We start from the raw sequence: 21692 nt of genomic DNA, 5'->3' as shown, positions 1-21692 counted from the left end.
ATTTATACAAATGTTGTGTTGTTTATTTGTGTCCTGGTGAACTACCCAGTTCAAGTTGGAAGTAAAAAACATTCACCATTATGTGGACAGAAGGACCCTAATTAGGACCCTAGTTCTACCAGCTCTGCTCTCTTGAAGCTTTGCTCTGTCTTCAGGCTGTAAAATTGGCTTGTGCCTTTCTTTGACCCCCTCTGTTAATCCAGCCAGCTCCCTAGGCCTGAGATCCTCATAAAACATTTACTTATGTCCTAAAAATGCTCTGTATGAGAGAAACCTGCAGCAAAGACTCTGCAATCCTCTGCCAAAATTCTGTAAGGAGTTAAGAGCTGACTGTGAGGCCTTGTCTGCTTCCAGAGCCAGGAGCAAAATCTTGGTCACAGGAAATAAGAAAATGCATCAACAGCTTAAACTATCTTCCAACAGAAGTGCTTTGCCATAGGGAGGTAATTTATCTTCCAGCAGGAGTGCCTTGCCATGGGGAGATACACTGAATGCCAGACACTGTCACACCAAAATCTGAAGCAATTTCATTGCTAGCTTTTCAATAAGCAAAAATGATATATTCAATCTTTTGTTCAAGTATCTATTTCAGGAGTCCCTCTTAGGGATTTACAGAAAAAGTGGAGTCTGGAATGCTCCTGATTGAGACCACAAGTCTCAAGGGCAAAGAGGTAGCAGGATGTCAGAGAAATAGAATGTCAGTGATGTCACCTGAAGGCATCTGCTGGCCCCTGGCCATGGCACCAGACCTGTCAGCCCCTGCCCCAGTGATGCCCCAGCAATGCCAGCCTCCAGCTTCACCTCCATTCCTGTAGGCAGGTGACCTCCTGGATGAACCCCCTCCTCCCACAGCGTGTGCTGCAGCTGGTCTCCATCCCTGCCTCTGGCTTCCACTTTTTGTCCTGTGTGGAGCCTGGCCCTTGTTCACTGCTCAGTGTGCCTGGCATGGCTATAGATAGTCATGGCCAAAGGTTAAACCAAGTCTGCAAACAACAGCCTTCTTTCCTTAAAATCATTGTTGCAATGGGTATATTTCAGGACACTCTTTGTGTTTGTCTATTAAGTGGAAGAAGCTTAGAAAACATTTTCCAAAATCATAAGGTGATGTAAAATTATTCAAGGCAACTCTCAGTAAAAATCTCTATGGTTAGTAATAATTTAGACTGCTTATTAGTGCAAGAAAGAAAGATTTCTTTCAGAGGATGAAGGAGAAATTCAACAAAAGCTGACTGATAGTTGAATTAATCTGCCTGTTATATAGTCCTTTGACTCAGATCAACAAATTTCATAGTCAAACTAACAAATGTGTATTTTAGACTGTTTCTTTTTATAGTAGAATAGATAGAAACTGAAGAAGTGGAGTACAGAGGGAGGAGTAGTAGTAAATGAAAAAAAATTGACCTAGAATTAAGTGGTGAGGGGGTGAAGTTGGCACAAACTTTATTAAAAGTTTTTGGAAATTCATAGCAGGAAAAAACTACATAGCATTAAATGCATTGATCATACCAATATAATAGATACCATAACTATTGTACCACAGAAGGGAAAATAATTCAAGGAGGAGAAGTTGGGGCAACAGAGTAATAAATTAATTTAGTGCTACAACTTAAAAACTCAGTTGAAGAAAATTAACCAAGAATGCATTGTGAGGGAGATGAATGGGATGAAATAAGAAGCTAAATAATTAAGAAATTTGATGCTCATGCGAATTCAGCAAAAGCAGTAATAAAGAAAACAAGAAGTTGGTAGAAAGATTAGTCATAAAGGTACTAAGACAACATCTTGGTTTTTATGTGTGTCACAGCTTAGGCTTTGGTTGAAACAGAGAATGTAGGTGTTGATTGATGATCCAGTAAATCACTGGAAATATTCCTTGTGAGTAATAAAGACTTTTGGGACAGGAGTTCAGGTATTGGGCTATGCCCAAATGTCAAAGAAAAGTCTTATTAGGAAAAATGGTTCAAGAATTAAATCAAATGGAAGATAAATAATTGCCCTTCCTAATTACAGATTATGGAGCCTTGAGCAGTGCCACAATTATTGGGTGTTCTAGTGGCAAAACCCAATGTGTAAGGACATGTTCTGGTTAGAGATCAGATTGCATGTTTCTAACCAGAAATGTTTCCATTTAGAAGTGGGAAAAGATGATTACTGCTAAAGTAGAGACTGTCAGTATTAAGTGTTGTGTAAACCAAGACTAGTGCAAATATTAATTCATATAGTCATATATAATTATATGCATAGAGAACAGGTTTCCAGGGGATAGATTTTTCTTTCAATCCAAATAGTTTTCTCTAAAATAAATGGAAAAGTGTTTCTATGAATCTCCATTATATGAGATTCTTTGACTCCCCATTATATAGAGATTACACAGGCTTTTGAAGTTTGCTAAATTCTGCACTTTTCTACTCTTATTGGCTGATAATAGTATTTTTAATTTAACATTGCTTTTTCCAAAAGGGAATATTATTCCCAAGTCCTCTTTTTTTTCCCTGTTAAAAGGATTTGAATGGTATAGGTTTGTTAAGAAAAACATAATGCTAATACATGCATAACTAGTTCATTAGCTATTTTACAGTTCTTTTGGCTTCTTTTAAGGTTCTAGGTTATAATTAAACATCCCCTAGTAAATATTTGGATGTCAGTAGATTATTTATATGTCATTTCAAGTGGTCAGAGTTTTATCACAAGTCTCACAATATGTTGTATGAGAGTCTACTGCTGAGAAAAGTCACTGCACGGAAAAACTGAAAGCTTCAAACTCTTATGAATGTTGAAGATATCTTGAGCTCCTCAGCTGACATCTTCTTCCTCAGAAACCAGCTAATAGGTGAAATAATTCCCCAGTTTCTTTTTAAAAAGCTTGAGCGCACATTTTAACACATCTGACCATATGGTATGATTCTGATTTTCCTTGCTGAACGACCTCAATTCAGCAGATAAAAGTATTAGAAAATTGCCAGTGAATATAATTTATTCACTGATTTTCTGAATTCATCTTCCAAGGAATATAACCAAAGTATAGTGAAGCAAAAGTTATCCTGAATCTATGGCTTATTTTCGTAACCACCTAGCTTTATGAAAATTGTACTCATAATTGTACTCTTTTGCAAAGTACAAGCCTAGATTTCTTTTTCTAATAATGGAAAATATTGTCTTTTATTATCAAAATAATATTAGGAATACTCTGGGAAATGTACTATTCTCTTTTGCATGTTTTTTCCTCTTGATGCTTTTACCCTCAAGACCTTTTTTCTACCTGGGTCTCTAATACCATTTTTGCAAGCTCCATATGATAACTAGTTGTTGGGCACTGACACTTTTCCTTTACTCTGATGCCATGTGCAATGATTAATGTAGAACTTTTCTTAAAGTCTTACAAACTGTTTGTTTCTAAGGGCCAGTAGCTGAAGTAAGAGTTTTATCCCTGTATTTTTAACTGTTTGCAAACTTTTTTTCTTGTATGTTTTACCACATTCTCTGCCCAGATAGAACTTGGAATGACCATCCTGCTGGGAACTCAGGTAACTCATTTTCTTCTCTACTACAAAATTAACTGGACTTCTTATTCCTTTCTTTTTTTCTTTCCCACTAACTGTGCTTTTAATATAAAAGTTGCAGCCATTATAGACTTGTGCTGAGGGCAATTCTCTTTTCAGTTTTCTTGCAGTCCAGTAGAACTGCTCCCAGACTCTTGAGAAGTTCAAGTTTCACAGATATTCTCAGTGCCTTGCACCACAGTAGGCACCAAGATGTTGCTCTTGAGCATTGACATAGCCATTCATTCCTTCAGACTGGTTGCAATGGAGAATTACACTATTTTCATTTTTTATATCTGAAAACATGAGAAGAAATATATGTTGAAAACTGCTCATGCAAAAAACCTTGAAATGCAAACCCAGCTGGGATTCTGAGCCAGAGAAAATCCTAACAATCCAATCAGTAGTGCTTCCTGTTTTAGAGTGTTACTAAAATGTATTTTATTTACTGTGTAGCTTTATTCAGAGCCCTGTCATCTGAGGTGCACTTTAGCAATGAAATTTGCAAAGATAATTTGCTAGCACATTCCTTACTTAGAACAAGTTCTTCCAAGCAACTGTTAAGCAATTCACCAGTGGGCAGAGAAGCAGATGCTCTGAACTCAGATACCATAAGCATCAGTCCCCATTCTCTAGCTTATGGAATGTTTCTGCCTCATCTTCTGTGTCAGGTCAGGTTATAGAACTTCTGCATCAGGGGACTTCCTCGCTAGATTGTACTTCAGCCAATGAATCTTTATCAGGCAAGTGGTTGTTTCCTGTACAGGTAAGTTTAATTTGCAGCACAAACCAAGATATACAAAGCAGTAGAAGAACATGAAAAACTGCCTGACCACTGAAAGAGGAAAACTTACAGGTCTTTCTGTAAGGGAGATGAATCTTGACTGTGGATCAAAAGAAAGAAATGTGTGTGGGTAGATTTTAGTGGTGTATGAGCATGAAGACTAGCAATGGGAGATGAATGTGGAAATCTGAAGATGATTACAGAGTAGAGTAGATTATGGATCGTGGAACAGACTGGATTATGGGCAAGAAGGTAGGGAGGGAGCTGTGAGAATTGCACATGGCACAATTGATGAGAAATAGACTGATGGGATATAAAGTGATAAAAATGGGCACCCTCATATGCTCAGCCCAAACCATGCTTCATCTAAATATGTGGTTGAACTGAGCTGTGCTGGACACTTAGGAAAAGGGTGCAGGTGACATCAGATGACAGGAAGGAAGGCAGATTCAGTGCAGGCTATGCCTCTACTACTGAAATGAATCCACATCCCTGTCATGGCACAGGCTGTGGTGTCTTAGATGACCACCTTCAGTCCTGCACACCTTACACTTCCACTGACAATCTAAGTGCTACGACACAGCCTCTCATCATACACATTCAACTCACAGCCTCCTTCTTCTTCTGCCTTACATCCTTAACCCACAGCTGTCCCAACTCATTCTGCACATAACCCATTTGTTGGGACAACAACCTAGCCCACAAATCTTTGTCCCTTTGGTGTATCTCCCTTCCAACTCTCTTCTTCCCATTCTCACCCTACTGATTCTGTAAGATGGATAGGCTGGGAGTACCAGTCTTTTAATATCAGGTGCACTCAAAGTTTCTGAGTGCATAATTCTTAGAAATGAATAGTGGAATTAGAGCTGGGTTATGGTTGATCTGTCAGCATTCATCAAAAACCAGGAAATACCGGCTATACAGAAGACACTGACTGCAACCCTGTAAATCAGATTCAATTTTGTCCTCAGAGTTTGCATGAATTGTTAATATTTGAAACCAATGTAAAATAGAGAGGAAGAAACTCTTCCAGAACAAGTTCAGACCAATAACAGAAATATTTTCAGTGCATTTCTCATATGTTGTCAGAAACTTGCTTGTAGATCAACCCTCATTATAAAAAGGAGTTGCCACATTTTGTTACCTTTACTAGAGAGAGGCATGTAACATCATTCATTCTATGATTTGTTAAATTTCAGGTTTATGTTGGTTTGCTCAGGCAGTTTCCAACATTTCAGATTATTGCCCGTGACTCTTCATTTTAACATCACTCTGTGGAGCTTGAGAACTGGATTGCTACACATTGCCTGTGACACTCATTAGCCTTCTCAGGGCACTTGGCCCAGTGCCTGTGCATCCTGTGGCTGTGAATCAAACACAGGTCACTGGACTCAGTGTGAATCTGCTGTGTCTTGCTTCAGAATAGCCATGTTGAAATGAACCACTCGCTGATTTTTCTTATCATTTGGAAAGGGAAGACATAGACAGACCAAATAACTTCACGTTTGCTTTTCATCAGTAAGCTCTGGTTGGTATAACTTGGTCATGTTAAAAGGCAAAAAATAAAATATTTACAACAAATTTTGGTTGCTTGACTGTGGATATCTGGTAGGAAGTAGTGGGGCATGAAGCGTGGCATAAAGGATCCTGAAATGTTACATGAGGATTGTTTTAAATCACGAACATTTAAAAAAAAACCCCAAAAACTAAACACTGGCCACATTATTTTCACACCTTATGAATGAGTGTATTAGAAAAATAGAGAATTAGCTAGCTCAATCACTTTGAATAAGTACTCTTAGCTTCCAGCCAAGGTAATGTATACTATTTTCCTGGATAACTGCCACATGTTCTCACATAATTTTTTTAAAATGGTGATATTTATTTGAATTTCAAGATAGGCTGCGCTGTATTATGAGATTTTATAGAATTTTTAGGATTTAACTTCATATAACATGATTAACAATCAAAATTGAAATGCAATATCAAGAAAAAAGTTTTAGTGAAAAGAGCAAATTTCAGCCTATCAGTAACAAAGGTAATACATGGACAAAGTGTAGCAAAAACTAGACATAGACAACCAGGTAAAATGAAACACAGAACTCTTTCCTGCAGATAGTTAATTTACTGGACTATATTCTCTAAGGGTTGCCAAAATACCTATGTAGGTTCCTGGACAGGATAGGTTAATATTAATCGTGAGGTCTGGGGTGGGTGAGGTATTAGGAATCTGGGATGATTGGGGTTTCATCCACAGGCTGTATTGGCAGCTGATCATTTCAAGAAACTTCCCACCCCCCAAAAAATGAGGAATAACAAAGCCCACAGCTGCATTGGATGATGATATTTCAGTTACTTGTCCTGGGGAAAGCCATTGCTGCATTCAGCTCAGTCAGATTTAAGTACACAATATATGGTTCAAGTATGGCACGGAGCTAATGCAATCTATTTCAGCACATGGCCATTACTATATAACTAGGGAAAAGCTTTGTACTTTTTAAAGTTATGCTAAAACTGAGAGCTAGAACCAAGCATAAAAGCTGTAGCTTGCTTTTTTGTTGTTGCTGTACATGTCTGTATTTCACAAAATCAGAAACACTGGTCCTTTTTTCAGGGATCAATTAAAACCAAAGGAGAAGATTTCTGAGTTTTCTGAATCTCAGTGTGAGAACTGAGACTGTAATAATAGTCTTGCCCTTAAAAAAAAAAAAATCATCATCTTGCATTTTGTTATCTACACACAGATCTCCTGGCTCATTCTCTGACACAGTATGCTATATTTTCACATGCAACATAGAAGCATATTATTGTAGTATTTAATGGTGGTAAAATATAATATGTAGTTTGAAAGAGGGACAATATTGAATGAAACTCTTTCTTCTGGAAGATACTTGCCAAATTAAAACATTTTATAGTGTGAATGTGAAGAACACTATGCTTACATCAGTTGGAAAAGCACATTCTAATACTGCAATAGTTGACATAATAGCAGACTGTACAAGAAAATGTACAGTCTAGGAGAAAATGTAGTTTAAATTGTTTTAAAAAGATGCTGGCAGCCTTAGGATGCTGACATTAGAAATGAAAGTGCAAAGGCATTGTGGATATAGATAAAGTTGGCTGTTATGCATACAGAAGGTTGATTTATCCCAGTGTCAGATTCCCTGACATGTTAAATCTGTTCCAGTAAAAGGAAAAAAAAAAAAAAGAAGAGCTCACAGCACATAGAAATTATGTTTCTGTGTGGAATAAAGAACTCTATGTACCCTTGCCTATAGCTGTTATTTCACACTATTAAAAAAAAAAAAAAGAAACTGAGTTAACTAATGGAATGTTAAAAGGAGGTTAACAACACAGTATTTTTCTAGATGAATAAATTGAGACATCATAATTAAATGACTCATCACAGACTGTGCAAGAAAAAATTTGATTTAATGGAATCTACATCTACACATTTTATTGAATTACAGTGTGAACAGGTAAAAAAATCAAATAATGCTTAATTTAATGCAATTAAATTTGTCTCAGTTATCCATGCAGGTGAATCTCTAATTGTAATTTTCTTCTTATTGATATTTAAGCTATACTGAGAGATTAAATCAGCCTTTTATCAATCAATGTCATTAAGCATAGACATAAGCTGCCTTCACTGAAATTGCATCAGAAATTATTTTGATTTAGAAATTACTTAGCTCTGTATTGCTTCTGACCAGTTGCTATATATTAATAAAAGTCCTTACTCCAGCAGACTTCACTTGTTAATCATGGGGCTTGTCTATGTAGCTCTGAGCTCCAGTTCATGAGGGCGGGAGGCAGCCCCCTTGAAAGCTCCCCAAGTTACAAAAATGGTACCTGTAGCTCATGCTAATCTTTGTGAGCCATTTTAAAAATAGATTGTAACTAAAAAATGTAATGACACGGTTTTTGCTCTCTGAAGCGGGGAGAGCACGTGTTCCAACAGGTCAGGTTTATAGTTTGCTTTTCTCAGCATTTTCCCTAGAAATGGGGCCAAGTTACATCTTTGAGTTTCAGAAGTGGATAAACTGCCATTTAGTTTCTTCTCTTACACTAAAATTCTTCTTCCTAGTCTCTAGCCTGAACCATCCCTTTTGAATGTTAAGCATGTAGATTCTTGTTGTGCCCATGACTGAAATGAAAAAGGTGGTGCCCCTGCTTTGGCAGAAACTTTGCGAGGCACTCATTTAATTCTCTGCCTTTTAACCCCGATGCTTTGATTTTTCAGTTGTGCTAAATAAGCCATATTTACTATAACTCTGTGGCTTCCTGCTGCTCTTGTCTGGGTTGTTTTTGCTTGACTGGGGTGCAGTTCTCAAACCTGGTTTCATGATCTGTGCAGAGAACCCCAGGAAAGGCACTGCAGATGTTGGGTGTGTAGTATATGGTAGAGATAATTCATGCTATAGAAGTAGATATATATGTGTATAAAATATTGGAAAGATCCAAAGTTATGTTTCTGACTACTCTGGCTGGGAACAGAGTTCTATTCTTATTTTAACCAGTTCTAGAACACCGGTAAGATAATATCAGGTCTGTTAGCGTATGAATGGAATGGTCCCTGGCTGTTATGGGGGGGATTTCCTCTGGCTCCGCCATTCTGACATGACATTCCGAGATAGCATCTGGACCTTCCCGGAAGGAATGTCTTGAGGAGCTCACAAGACATACACCTGGACATCTGGACATTACTTCATCGCGGTACTCAGAAACTAGTGCATGTGAACGCATCTTCTGCCTGGACGCTCAGACATTCATCTGCATCTCTGAGCTTGCCTTTGTCTGTTTCTACATCTGTATGGATTCAACTATACATGAGAAGGAGCACAAAGAAATATGTGGTCATCCCTGCCCCAGGCAGAATAAACTGTATATAAGCTGGCCACTGGAAGCACTCGGGGTGTAGCTCTGGGGAAACGCTGTCTCTCTGTCAGCCGGAGCCCTACGTCACCCAGCGCTGTTCCCGGGACTGACGCTGTCTTGGCTATGGTAATTTCTCCTTTTTTTCGAGATTTCTATTTTTGTTATTGATCTAATAAATCTTTGTTAAATTTTTCATAAATTTGGCTACAGATTTGATCATTTATAACAGGTGTAAGAGTCACCCTTCTCCTGTCCTGCAGGTTCCATTAATTCTTTTCAGATCCAGATAATGGCAGTTATTTTTCTCCAAGACACTTTGGCATTGTGGGTTGTTATACAATTTGCAAGCCACAATAATCCCTCTTTCCAACCTTGGCCAGGTGGGATGCATGTAGGCTTGTCACCTACTTGCCTTGATACTAGTTTAAAGCCTTTGTCAAAACCCAGTCAGTAATTTTGAAGAATTTTTAGATTTGTTGGTGAAGAAGTAGAGCTGTGACAATGTTGAAGGAAACCTTCACTTGGATAGAAGTTCACACAGAATTATTAGCAGCTAGGGTGGTGCAAAGCCTTCTCTTGAGCTGTCAAAATTCACTGCTGATTGCAGCCAATGTAAATAAATGGATTGTGCTTTAGATTTTATTAGCTGACCAGTTTAGTGCTCAAATCCCTGTTAGATGTTATTTGAATAATTACAGAACAGTCCTAGAATGTTTTGTAAATAGTGTGTTAGTCTCACTGGGATTATCTGCTTATCACTCCTTAAGGAAATAAGCATTTTAATAAAAAAAAAAAACATTGAAATTCAGAATGTGTTAAAATCCATACTTGGAAAAAGCCATTAGAAAAGAACTTCTCTCACTGTTCATTTTCCACCATTACAAAGTAGTGTGGGCTCAATTGTAAGAGTTGCAGAACCTTTCATATAAAACTAAAAGTTAAAAACTTTTCAACTAAAAGTTAGATGTTTTTGCCATTAATGAGGTTCTCCTAAGTTCTTTATTTTAAATTGTTGTCTCTTAAAATTAGTATTGAAAGGCCTAGGTTGCTGCTAGGACACCAGGCTGTCACACATGATTGCTTCAAATAGGATTATTTTTCACTCTATAAAGATTAAATGGGGCTCCTCAGAGCTTTAGTTTCTTGGAGGGAAAAGGAAACAATTCTTCATTGATACTCATAATATCTCCCAGGCACATGGAAAAATGTGGTATTGGGCAGATCTTAAACAGAAATTGCTGAGCTTAAGTAGTGTGTGGGCTGGAAAAAGAAAGAAGATGGGTGCAGTGTCACTCATTAATTTTTTTCTGTATGACTGTTCTGTAGCAACCAGTCCCAGCAGTGCAATAGAGCAACATAAAGGGAAGCTGATTACAAACTAAAACTTCTCTAGTATGTGGTCATATGCAGTTCAGCTTAAACAGCTTTCTAGTGAGAAAATCACTGGAATGGTTTTTATTTTAACTCCCCAAATAATTCCCTGTTGCATAATGGTTCTTCCTCATCTGTCCTGGAAGCCATATTCTGCAAAAGAGTCCACTAAGTTTTTTATCCATTTTTACTCACTTTGCTTAAATAAAAATTAGTTTACTTGCAGGAAAGCAAATTCATAGGAAAAAAATCCAGCTGTGCATGCTGACAGATGCTCTTGTTTCCAAGTAAAACACAGAGTGGTGGGATATTTATTCATTGTAGAACATAACATATAATTGAACTTGTCTGAGGTAAGTGAAAGATCTTTCCTTCCATAGGAAGCAATGACTATAGGAAGCATTTACTTATATAATTAAAAATAAAATCATATTGCTTTTTCTCAGATGCAGATCATACAGAAAAAAAAAAAAGCAATACATTCCTCTTTCATGAGTACTCTCTTTTAGAAAAAGTATTTCTTAGTTAAAAGGAGGATGGTGTTTTCAGGAGAAGGAAGTGTTTTGGCTTGTATGTAACTCTTTTTGTTTGAAGCATAATCATTACAGATATATGTCCATGTTTGCCTGCCTCACAGGCACAGACCTATTCCTCTGAAATTCAGTGGAAGCATGACTATTTACATCTATGTTAGCAGGTCTGTTTTTGTCACAGGCGAAGTTCTCAGTGCTGCCAACTAATTGTCCCTTACTTCCTTTATTAGATCCTGCCATTTTTTTTTCTGTTATCCTTGAAAACCTAACTGAAAGAGATTGAAATAGTCCTAGCTTGATTATTTTATTAGAAAAAGTAATGAAAAAAAATTAATGTGGGGGAAATTAACTTGTCAAAGAGGCTGAGACTGTGATCCAGAAGAGGAGGGATAGAGATGTGGGGTGAAACTGGGAAACACATTGGTGGCTGGGAAAAGCTTAAATCATTTGAGAAAAATAAGGATTAACTGAAGAGAGAGATACTGGAAAAATGTAATTTAACAATGACATGGGCAGAGACACAGGCTAGAGTCATGTGAATGCTCAGACTGGTTCAAAAAGCAAATGGGCACCAAGAACCATGAAGCAAACAAAATGGAAAAGAAAGATCTGAAGAGGTGCTGTAAGAATGGCAGGCAAATCAGGTGTGGTTTGGGATATGAATTGAATTCAAGGAGACACAGTATGGAAAGAGTGAGAGAGGAAAGGGATAGGAAAGGGATGTAAATGAGGCTAAAACATAAATAAGGTAAGGTGCTGCAGAGGAGTTAATGTATTTAATGAGGGAAAAGTTGCAAATTATTAGCTGGATCTCTGTCACAACTTTGTGTTCACGTGTGCTTCTGTTCTTCTAAAGGTGACATTCAGTATTATCTTTTTGATCTGTGACCTTGGGTGTCCATTGATCACAGCAAAGTCCAATTGGGGTGTTTCTTCCTGCTCCAGATATATTGCCTCATTTAGCTACAGCTGGGCTATTCCGTACTATCCAGCCATCTATGAAACCCACCACTGCATTTTATCTTTGTGCTGTTGAGATGAATTTAAAGTCTAATCTCATGACCTTTTAGCAGTGACTGTCCATTCCTTGTCCTCCTGGCCACTTTTTCCCAGTTTTTCTGGCAGCTTATTTCTAACATAGCTTTTGGTTCTGCAGCAGCACAAACAATTATGTCTGCACATGTGGACCATGTGGAAGGCAGAAATGCCTCAATTAGCACCTCTGTTTAGACAGCCTCAACCCAGCAGAAGTCCTGTGGTATGCCAGTGTACAGATACCAAAGCAGATAAAATGTTTCTAAATATGCTACAGAACATATTACCATTGATTTCAGTGATTTTCCATTGATTAAAAAATTCTATTCCCCATGGGGAATGTGGCCTTGCTGATCAAGCATTTTGGATGTTTCACTGTGCTCTGCTACCAATAAATAATTTTAAAAGGCATTTTCAAAATGCTTAATCACAATTTATATCAAGAATGACATCCTATTAGAGTTGGTATTAATTCTGTTAATACAGGTGGTGAATGGGTTTAATGACTCCACTGAACTTTGATGTCAATAATAAAGGTGCTGATACAGTGCCAAGGGATGGATCTTTTCATATATAATTATGCACACAGTTCCTGAAGAGGAGAAGTTTGTTTATGAAAATGGTGCACAAATGACATGTGTTTTTCCAGACTGAGAAACAGCTGACGACTCTAGTTATTTTAATTTAATCTGAAATGATGGAGGTTGGCATTATTTTCCTTCAACTAATGGGTAACTAATCAATTCTTTCAGCTGGTTACAATTATATTTCACTAAGGCACACTACTTTGCTACAACAAATCTGAACTGAGCTGAACTCTAGCTGTTTAAAATATGGCAACTTGTTGTTGAAAGGAAAGATTTGTTTTTATCTTTACATTGTGCTATTTATTTGAGTTGATTTTTCAAGTAGACCAAAATAGAATTTGAAATCTAACTTTGGAATCTTATGTACCCATAGCATATGGTACTAGTTTAAATGTAAAATAGTCTAGACAAATTAACAATGCCAAATGAAAAAAAAAAGAAGAAGAAAGCATTGTGATTATTTTCCTCTGTTTAGCACTTCTAAGTATGCACCTGGAATGTTTCCATTTTCAGGCTTCCCAGTTAGAAACTGGTAAAAATGGTTAGGAGTCTGCAGTACATAGTGCACGAGGAATTGGACTTGTTTTGACTGATCAGGGAGGCTGTAGGGTTTCCATCCATGCAGGCTTTCAGATCTTGACTGAACATTGTCCTGTTCAACATGGTCTGTCTGTTAAAACATCCCTGCTTTGAAGAGGGGATTCACCTGGGGATCCCTTCCAAACTTAATTATCCTGTCATCATATAATAAAAAATACTGTAAGGCATAGTTACATCACCATATCTCCCATTTATTAGCTATAATTTTTTTAAATTTGCCTTTAATTATTCAAAAGAGGTCCCATTGCCACTTACAGGAATAAGATTCACATAGTAAATGTTCTTGACTGAACAAAAAACATTGCTTCCTGAAGCCTCTTCTTTATTTCCTCAGCTTTACAGACATGAGAGATTTAATGACAAAGTATCTTATTATAATGCCTCACTTCTACACTTTTCTACCTGTATTATCCTACATACTGAATGCAGTAAGCTGAGCTTTGATAAAACATATATTTTGAAACATGTCAGTTTTGACAATAGCTTGTAAGAGGTAGAAAATCCTATAGTCCTATCTTTCATGTCTTATGATTAGTCATCCTTTCTGCTAAGCATACGAATATAATTTTTAATTGGATGGTTTGGCTTGGACTGTAAAAATATCAGGGTTTCCCTGGCAGTGGGCTACAGGATGCTTTGGGTGGGAAGGGATGAGAGTGCCCACATCCAGCCACAGCAAGGACCACCCCATGCAGGTGCTCTGTCATAACCCCAGCCTGCAATTACCTGGGAGGGGTGTGCTGAACCATGGCTCAGACATGTTTAAGGTAATACATGGAGAGAATGTATTTGGAGACAAGATGCTGATACTCTTGAGAGGACATGTGGAGGTGATGCTTTGGAGATACATGGAAAGGCAGCCTGTAATGGAGAGAGGTGAAACAGCAGGTGTGCTTGCTGGAGAAGGCCTTGGTGTTTGTTTATGTGTTTGTTTGGCTGTTTGCATTTTGTTTTTCCCAATTCACAAATCAGCCGTTAGAAGTTAGTGTTAGCTGCCAGCTAAAGAATTAAAAATTCCCCCAGTTGAGACTTTTTCCCTATATTTATCTTCTAGCAGTTGACCCTTACTATTCCCTTCCCTGTGAAACAAAGAATTCTCTAGTATGATATATATTTTCTTTCTAGAAAAGTATGCCTAAGTCACATTCAAACTGACCACAAGTCTTTTAGGTGAATCTATAAATATATTAAACTATTGATGTCTCTGTCACTAGGTCAGCCCTTGAAATTATCAACTGGCCATTGCCTATAGACTTTTCAGTTTCCAGTGGTGGAAAGGTGGATAGAGCATTGCAGACCCTGTCTATGCTGTTATGCAGGACAAAATAAACTTTTTCCATACTGTTTCCATAGTTATCTAATCTGCCTGCAATAAATTTCGCAGGGATCTCTAACCAAGACCTGATGTTCAGCTCCTAATTCACTACAGTTCCTTCTTCATCTTTTACCGTTAAAACTCCTGTCTCTGTCCTCTGTAGTGCCTGAGCATTTATTTTCCTGAAATTTTGCACTTGTCTGCATTTTTTAAAGCATCACAGTTTCCAAAATGTTCTAAAACACTCCATAGAACTGTCTCATTCTCATTTGCAAATGAAATTTCTCCCTTCTTGACTACTCCCCTCCTTAGTCCTTTCTTCCCCTGGTTACCAGTTTCCTTGAGACCACCAGTTGCCATAAAGAACAAAAGATGACAGTACAAGAGAATGCCAAACAGTCTCAACTTTACAAAAAAAAAAAAAAAGGAGCACTAAGGAATTACACGTTAATCGAATTTGGCCTCATAAACAATGACTGAAGAATTTATAAAGCTATCTCCACAAAAGATAAAGCAAACAGAATGTAAATAGCCAGAAGACAAAAAACCCTCCAACACAATTAGCTGGTGTAGGTTTGCCAAGGACAGGTCATATAAAATAAATGTAATTTTCTTTTATAACTAAATATAATTTTTTCCTTTGACAGGGTAAGTGACTAAATGGGTAATGGGAAGGTACTTGTGCAATGTGCTATAATCTGAGCCTAATAAGGTTTTCATGCTTTTCTGCATGACATTTTCTTAATCTAAGAAAATATGATGCAGTTAAAATGATCATGAGATGAGCACAGATTTGGTGGAAAAATTTTTCTCAGAAAGCAGTTATCATTGTCAATCCAAAAAGATGAAGTCATGTCTACAGAATAATAATATGGATAAGGAAAATAAAATTAAAGGTTTATAATGAAATATAACATCTCTTTAAAATTGCCAATGCAAATTTTTATCTTTACTGGGAGAAGAGAAATGGTTAAAAAAGGTTCTTTATGGGTTAGGCAAAAGCAATATTTAAGACCATATGTCATTCAATTTTCTCTTATTCATTAGATTTGATCAAATTCTTTGCTGCACTTGCCTCTAATATATGGGAGTATCTGCAAATAAAAGAAAAAAATCTCAAGGTAGGAAACTGCAAATAAAATGTCACTGAAACAAAATGTATGTGAAAGAATGCATACTTGAAGGTTTTGCTGTTTTGTGTGCATTAAATCAAATCAAGAAGCAGAAAAAAATTACTCATGATGTAATCATTATCCTCATAATGATTTTTAATACAGTAAGCTCAGCATTTATTGATTTTTTTGGGAATTTTGGCACACCTGTTCCATGAAGGGAAGAAAATAATATTTTTCATTGCTAGAAAAAGGAGAGAGATATACTTAGGCAAAAGTAAACAGAAGCACTCAGTCCTGATGGGAGGAGCAGACATCTGTACTTCATTAGAGGAGAAAACCCTCATAAGAAATGTTTACCTTAGGGAAGAGAACATTCTTTCTAAATAAACATTGCAACAAGATCTGTTCATACCCTGACCCTGGCTGCCAGGGCCACAAGCAGAGGTCTACAAAGAGCCCATTTTGCAGTTACAGTGCTGCTTTCTTGTATTTTCTTACCCATTGAAGGATCCTAAAGACATGGGTCCCAGGAGAGGATGTGAAATGAAATCCTTTTGCTGCCTATAGCTATATAGTATCTCACAATGTTAAAATTTGCAGCTGACAAGACACAAATATTCTCCTTTCTCAACCCTCCCACCTCCCAAAGAAAGAACCCCCTAGAAAGCCACCCCAAAATGATGTTAGCGAATTGGAGAGTTTTTCATGCAATTACAAGTAGGATGCCTGATCATTAAGAGCATTTCTTAAAGGAGATAACTTTACATGTATTTAATCTCATTGAATGTGAGGTGTTTAGCAGTTAAACATTCCAAAGCAGTTAGGGGTCTAGGGTCATGCTGTGACCACATCACTGAGTGCTGACCATGTCATATTTCTGCTCTGAATGGGAGACATGTTGAGAATTGATTCGTATTGCATTGGAAAAGATATCTACTGAAAATCCCAGAACCTGAGAAAGATAAGGGATGAAATTATTGAGCAAAGGCTGCCTAAATGAAGGTGGTGACTCCAAACCCATGTTTACTTTCTTCATATACAGTTTTGATTTACTTAACTCTCCTTTTGATCCTTGCAAACTTGTTTTATTGTTTTGCAGTGGTGTGCTGGCAAAATATAGAATACTTCTATGATAGTTCATCTGTTTCCACTTCATGGACAGCCACAGTTGTTTGAGTGGCTAAACATTTCCAGTTTGATTAGGAGTTTCTTTCTTGCTTTTCCTCTACTAACTCAGGTTTTGGGTTTAGATTTTATTTTTATTTTAGTGTCCAGAGCATGGGAATTATATTCATACAAGTATTAGCTGATGCCAGTTGCATCACAGCTGGATGTTTTCCCCTTCTTTTCAACCCACAGCCAATGCTAAATTTACCAAATTTATGTTGAGGGATATAGGTATTATCAGAAGTAATTACTTTAAAATAACAATATATATTTTATTGTATACATCTATATTTATCTATATGGTATAGCAACACAAAGGAATACAATAAAGTAGCTGCCTCAACATATGAATTGATGCTATAGATGTTTATAAACGTTAAGGCAGGGAAGAAGATGGGAAAGTGTCTCATGGTCAGTGGAGATTAATTCAGTTTCCTAGGCTCCTTTCCATGATGAACAAACCAGCTTGGATATCCTTACATTCTTTTCTCCACACTTGCAAGAACTTTTTGAGCTGAGCTGTATAACACAGACAGGATAGAAAGACAGACAGACAAACACACACACATACAATTTTTCGCTTAATGCTGTCACTGTGGGAGCAACTATGTCTTTAAACAATTTTATTTCATCCAGATTCTTAATAGAGAAGTTGGGCTACTCTGGAGTAGTGGTTAGTCCTTCACATGTCTCTTGTTTCAGCCCTGTTGTAAGAAATTCTTGGTTTTCTTCTATCATTGACTGTATCTCTGGCGTTAAAGATTATTAGACTAGATTAGAGCGGAGTAGAACAGAACATTCCAGTTGTAAGGTACCCACTGGGATAATCTAGTCCAACTGTCTGAGCAATTCAGGGCTCAGACAAAGTTAAAGCATGTTATTATGGAACCTTAGAATCATAGAATTTTTAAGGTTGGAGTAGACCTTCAAGATCATCAAATCTCACCCCAATTATGGGCATTTTCCAAATACCTATTAAACACTGACAGGCATAGGGCATTGACTACCACTTAGGAAGCTGTTCCAGTGTTTGACCACTCCCCATGCAAAGTAATGCTTCCTAATATCAAGTTAGAACCTCTCCTGGTACATCTTTGAAACATTCTCACACATCTCATTATTGGACGCCAGGTAGAAGAGGTCAACACCTCCCTCTTTGCTTCCCCTTCTCAGGAGGTTGTATAGAACAAAGAGGTCATCCCTCAGCCTCTCTTTCTCTGGGGATTCTTCTTCAGATATTAACATTTCCCTCTATTTGCTTCCTTGTCCCACCTGTGTGCCAGAGTCCCAGACTTAATTTTTTTATCCCAACAATGATCACTTGATTTGCAGGTTTCAGTGGATGACCTCTTTAGTGGCAATTATCCTGCTACTCACTGTGTTTAGCTAGCACTTGTCCTATACAGTGGTTTACAAGGTGAAACTTTTGTGTCTGCAATGCAAGTCCCAGTTTCCTTATGAACCAGTTATTTCCTTATGAACACCAACATATAAAATTTTTAAATTGCCTGCAGTCTCTTAAGTGGCCTATTTCAAAATGATAGTCATATGTCGACAATATAGTTGTATTCAATCTTCAGAGGGGAAAAAGTGTAAACAACTGACTCTTTTAGTCACTTTAACTGTATCATGTCAGATACAGAGAGATTAACTGTGTCCATGGGCATGCAGAGACTGCAGCAAGAGCTCTCAGGCAAATTCTGCTCGCTGCAGTTCTGCCCCTGGAAAAGGTAAAAAAAAAAACTTGTGAAGAAAAAAAAAATCCAGAAACTGCAATTTTAGACCACAGCTAGAGGTCTGTAAATGTATATAGCACTCTCTATATATAATATTTATCTACTTATAAATGTATGTAGAGCAATAAACATAGAGCTGAACTGGGAGTGGGGCTGAAATGCTCTTATAGACTCTTTTAGACTTTTCCAGCCTGTCCACATTACAGAGCTTGCATCAGTGTCTGTGGAATTCCTGTTCTCATGAGGTTTGTGAGGTGAAGGTGAGGTCCTAGGTGCTGTCTGTTTTCACTGAATATTAATGAGCTTTCTTTTCCAGTGCATTTTAGAAAGTCACATTTTCTCCTCTGTGTTTTGTTTTCACAAGCATCAAAGTGCAATATTTTGTGTGGCATTTGTGAAAAGTTGTTGAAGAAAAAAAAGTTATCCTAAAGGAACAAGATGAAACAAATGTAGAGGTTAAAATTACAGAACACCTGCCTTTTTTGTAAATGTTGGTAAAAGAGGATGTCAGCTGGGACTTTCCCCTGTGAACCAGCATGGGGCAGTGTTATCCACGCAAACTCAGACCACCTTCACTGGCAGAGAAGTCAGCATTAACGTCTTTAAGGTTTAGACATAAACATCTGAACAGACTTGAAACCTCTTGTAAGTAACCAGCTTGGACAAATATAGCTACATAGAAAAGAAAAAAAAAGTTGTCTTCAGCCACAGAAGTGAATGCATTGCTCTGTGTTATACATTTTAGGAAGCAAAGAGTGTGTCATAATAGCCAGGCACAGGCATTCCCAGTTGTAAGGATGATGATGACAGAGATGATAATTAACACTGTGTAGCTGAGGATCAAGAAATAGTAAAACTAGTTCAAGCATAGTAAAACTATGTTCAAGCTCATACTAAAAAGGTAATTGAGAGAGATGTGGGCTGATGGAGGCATTGGGTTTTACCAGGTTAGTTTGTATGCATCTTTACAAATGAGATCTTTGTGAAAAAATGACAGGATTTTATAAAGGTAGCAAAAGAATTATATAAATGCAACTTTCATAAACTGTCCTTTAACTGCAGCTTTGTTAACATCTTTTGCTTCTAATTTGTGTTAGGGATCTGTTTAAATACAGCTAAATTTTATCCCTGAATTCAGGAAAGTCTGCTTATTTGAGTATTAAGAGATGGGAGCTAAAGTCTCTTCAGTATTAAGAGATGACAGCTAAGCCTGTTACTGATGTCATATTTGTAAGCTACTTTCCATAAAAACATCTTCTTGAAAAGCAGCCAAATAAATTCTGCTTTAGAGTTCTATGGACATTGAGGCCCTTACTTTACACACAGGCCAGAATACTCACATGACAACCATGATCACAGCAAAAATGCTAGAAAATATTTTCCCTGAGCCTTGTTGTGCCTTCAGGTGTAGGAGCTCTACAGCTGCTCATCTGTAGCATTTGGGTGACCAATCTTGTTGTTGTTCTATTTCTAGAGTCCCATATTGTTGTTATCAGATTCCTACAGACCATACCTCCTTGGCATGTTCTTATGGCTGCAGATCTTCACAGCACAGCCTCCTTCTTCTGCATGTTGCTCTTTCTCAACTCAGGACTCCTCCAAGGCTCTCCCTGACTGGCTAACCCACCCCCTTTTATCCCAGTTATCTTCATTGGTCACAGCTGCAGCCCAATTAAGGACATCGCAGCTGCAGCCCATCAAGGGCAACCGGGATCTCCTGGGGCAAAGCCTCTATACAGATATTCAAGTACAATACATGCATTTTGCTAGGACTCAAAGCCTCTACTATACAATCTAACCTGGTGCTTAGGTGGAGTAGGAGTTAACATACTGCAGTCACTGCTGATCACCAGAGTGACCAGAGGAAAGAGGGAGCCTCCAATGTTGGTGGTGAGGGGGAGCTCCTGAACTCTCCTGTAGGCCTGTTGGATGAGAAAGCTAGAGCAGAGGTGATCCCTGGAAGAAACTGTACAGCCTCACCTGTGAAAGCAGTTGAAAAATTGCGCTTCCATATTGCTTTTTTTGAGTCCTGGCTGTAAAGAGCTATTTGGCTTACAAAAAGAACCATTTAGGACTTAGTGGCACAAGACAAAAAGTAGAGGAACAGAAACCACTGTTCTGCTGCAGTATTCATTGGGGCTTATGACTTAGTATTTCAGCATTTACTCTGAAGTTCACGATGTCATTTTCACACTGACATCAATGAACAACGATGCAACTGCATCAACAAACTGATTCAACAAACCAGTTGTTCTGGGCATCAAAGGCACTTGAGTATCTGCTTTGACCAAGGACTTTGTTTTGGCTCTTTACCATGCTATCACAGGTCTCCTTTACAGCCCTGTCACTTCAGGAGTTACTGAGGGGGCATGTACATGTGTACTGGGGGGACTTTGTCTTGGCAGGATGTCCAAAGATTTGTTACCAATATCTCTGTAATGATGAATAATGGGGCCTGAACTTGTTCCTGTTCAGCAGCTGCAAACACAGACCTGGATTCTCCTCTTACCCCCTCTCTACCTGTGACAGATTTTCTGCTCTTCCACATTACTTTCCTTCCTCATGCAGTAAAATCTTTGGAGGAATAGGCAACATATATGCTTTGATTGTACAGACAAATTTTTTGAGCTCAGGTGTAATAGCTCTGAAGTCCAGATTTAGAATACATTTAATTATTAACCATTGCAATTGTTTCATTTGAATATGTTTTTTAGGATTTATTGGATTGCTTGGATTAAATATATTTTTTAGGATTTTTTACTCAATGAAATGTGCCACTTGTGAGGGCGTGCTTCTAAAAACAGAACTAGAAATATTCAGGGATATTTAGCTTAGGTAAAAAAGGTTTTCTTATTAGAAATAAATAAATGTTGATATATATGCTACAGAAGGACTACATATTTTTCAAATCCCCTTCCATCAAATGCATGTCTCTGGATTCTTCTGGTGGCTTTGTGTGTAACTAAAATGTCATAGATGCAGATCTGTCGGACGTGACAGTAGTAGCATCTAGTAGTGCTTGTAGGGTCTTC

This window comes from Molothrus ater, chromosome 3 (assembly GCF_012460135.2).
Source record: "Molothrus ater isolate BHLD 08-10-18 breed brown headed cowbird chromosome 3, BPBGC_Mater_1.1, whole genome shotgun sequence".
Taxonomy (NCBI): Eukaryota; Metazoa; Chordata; class Aves; order Passeriformes; family Icteridae; genus Molothrus; species Molothrus ater.
This window is presented reverse-complemented; position numbering follows the sequence as displayed.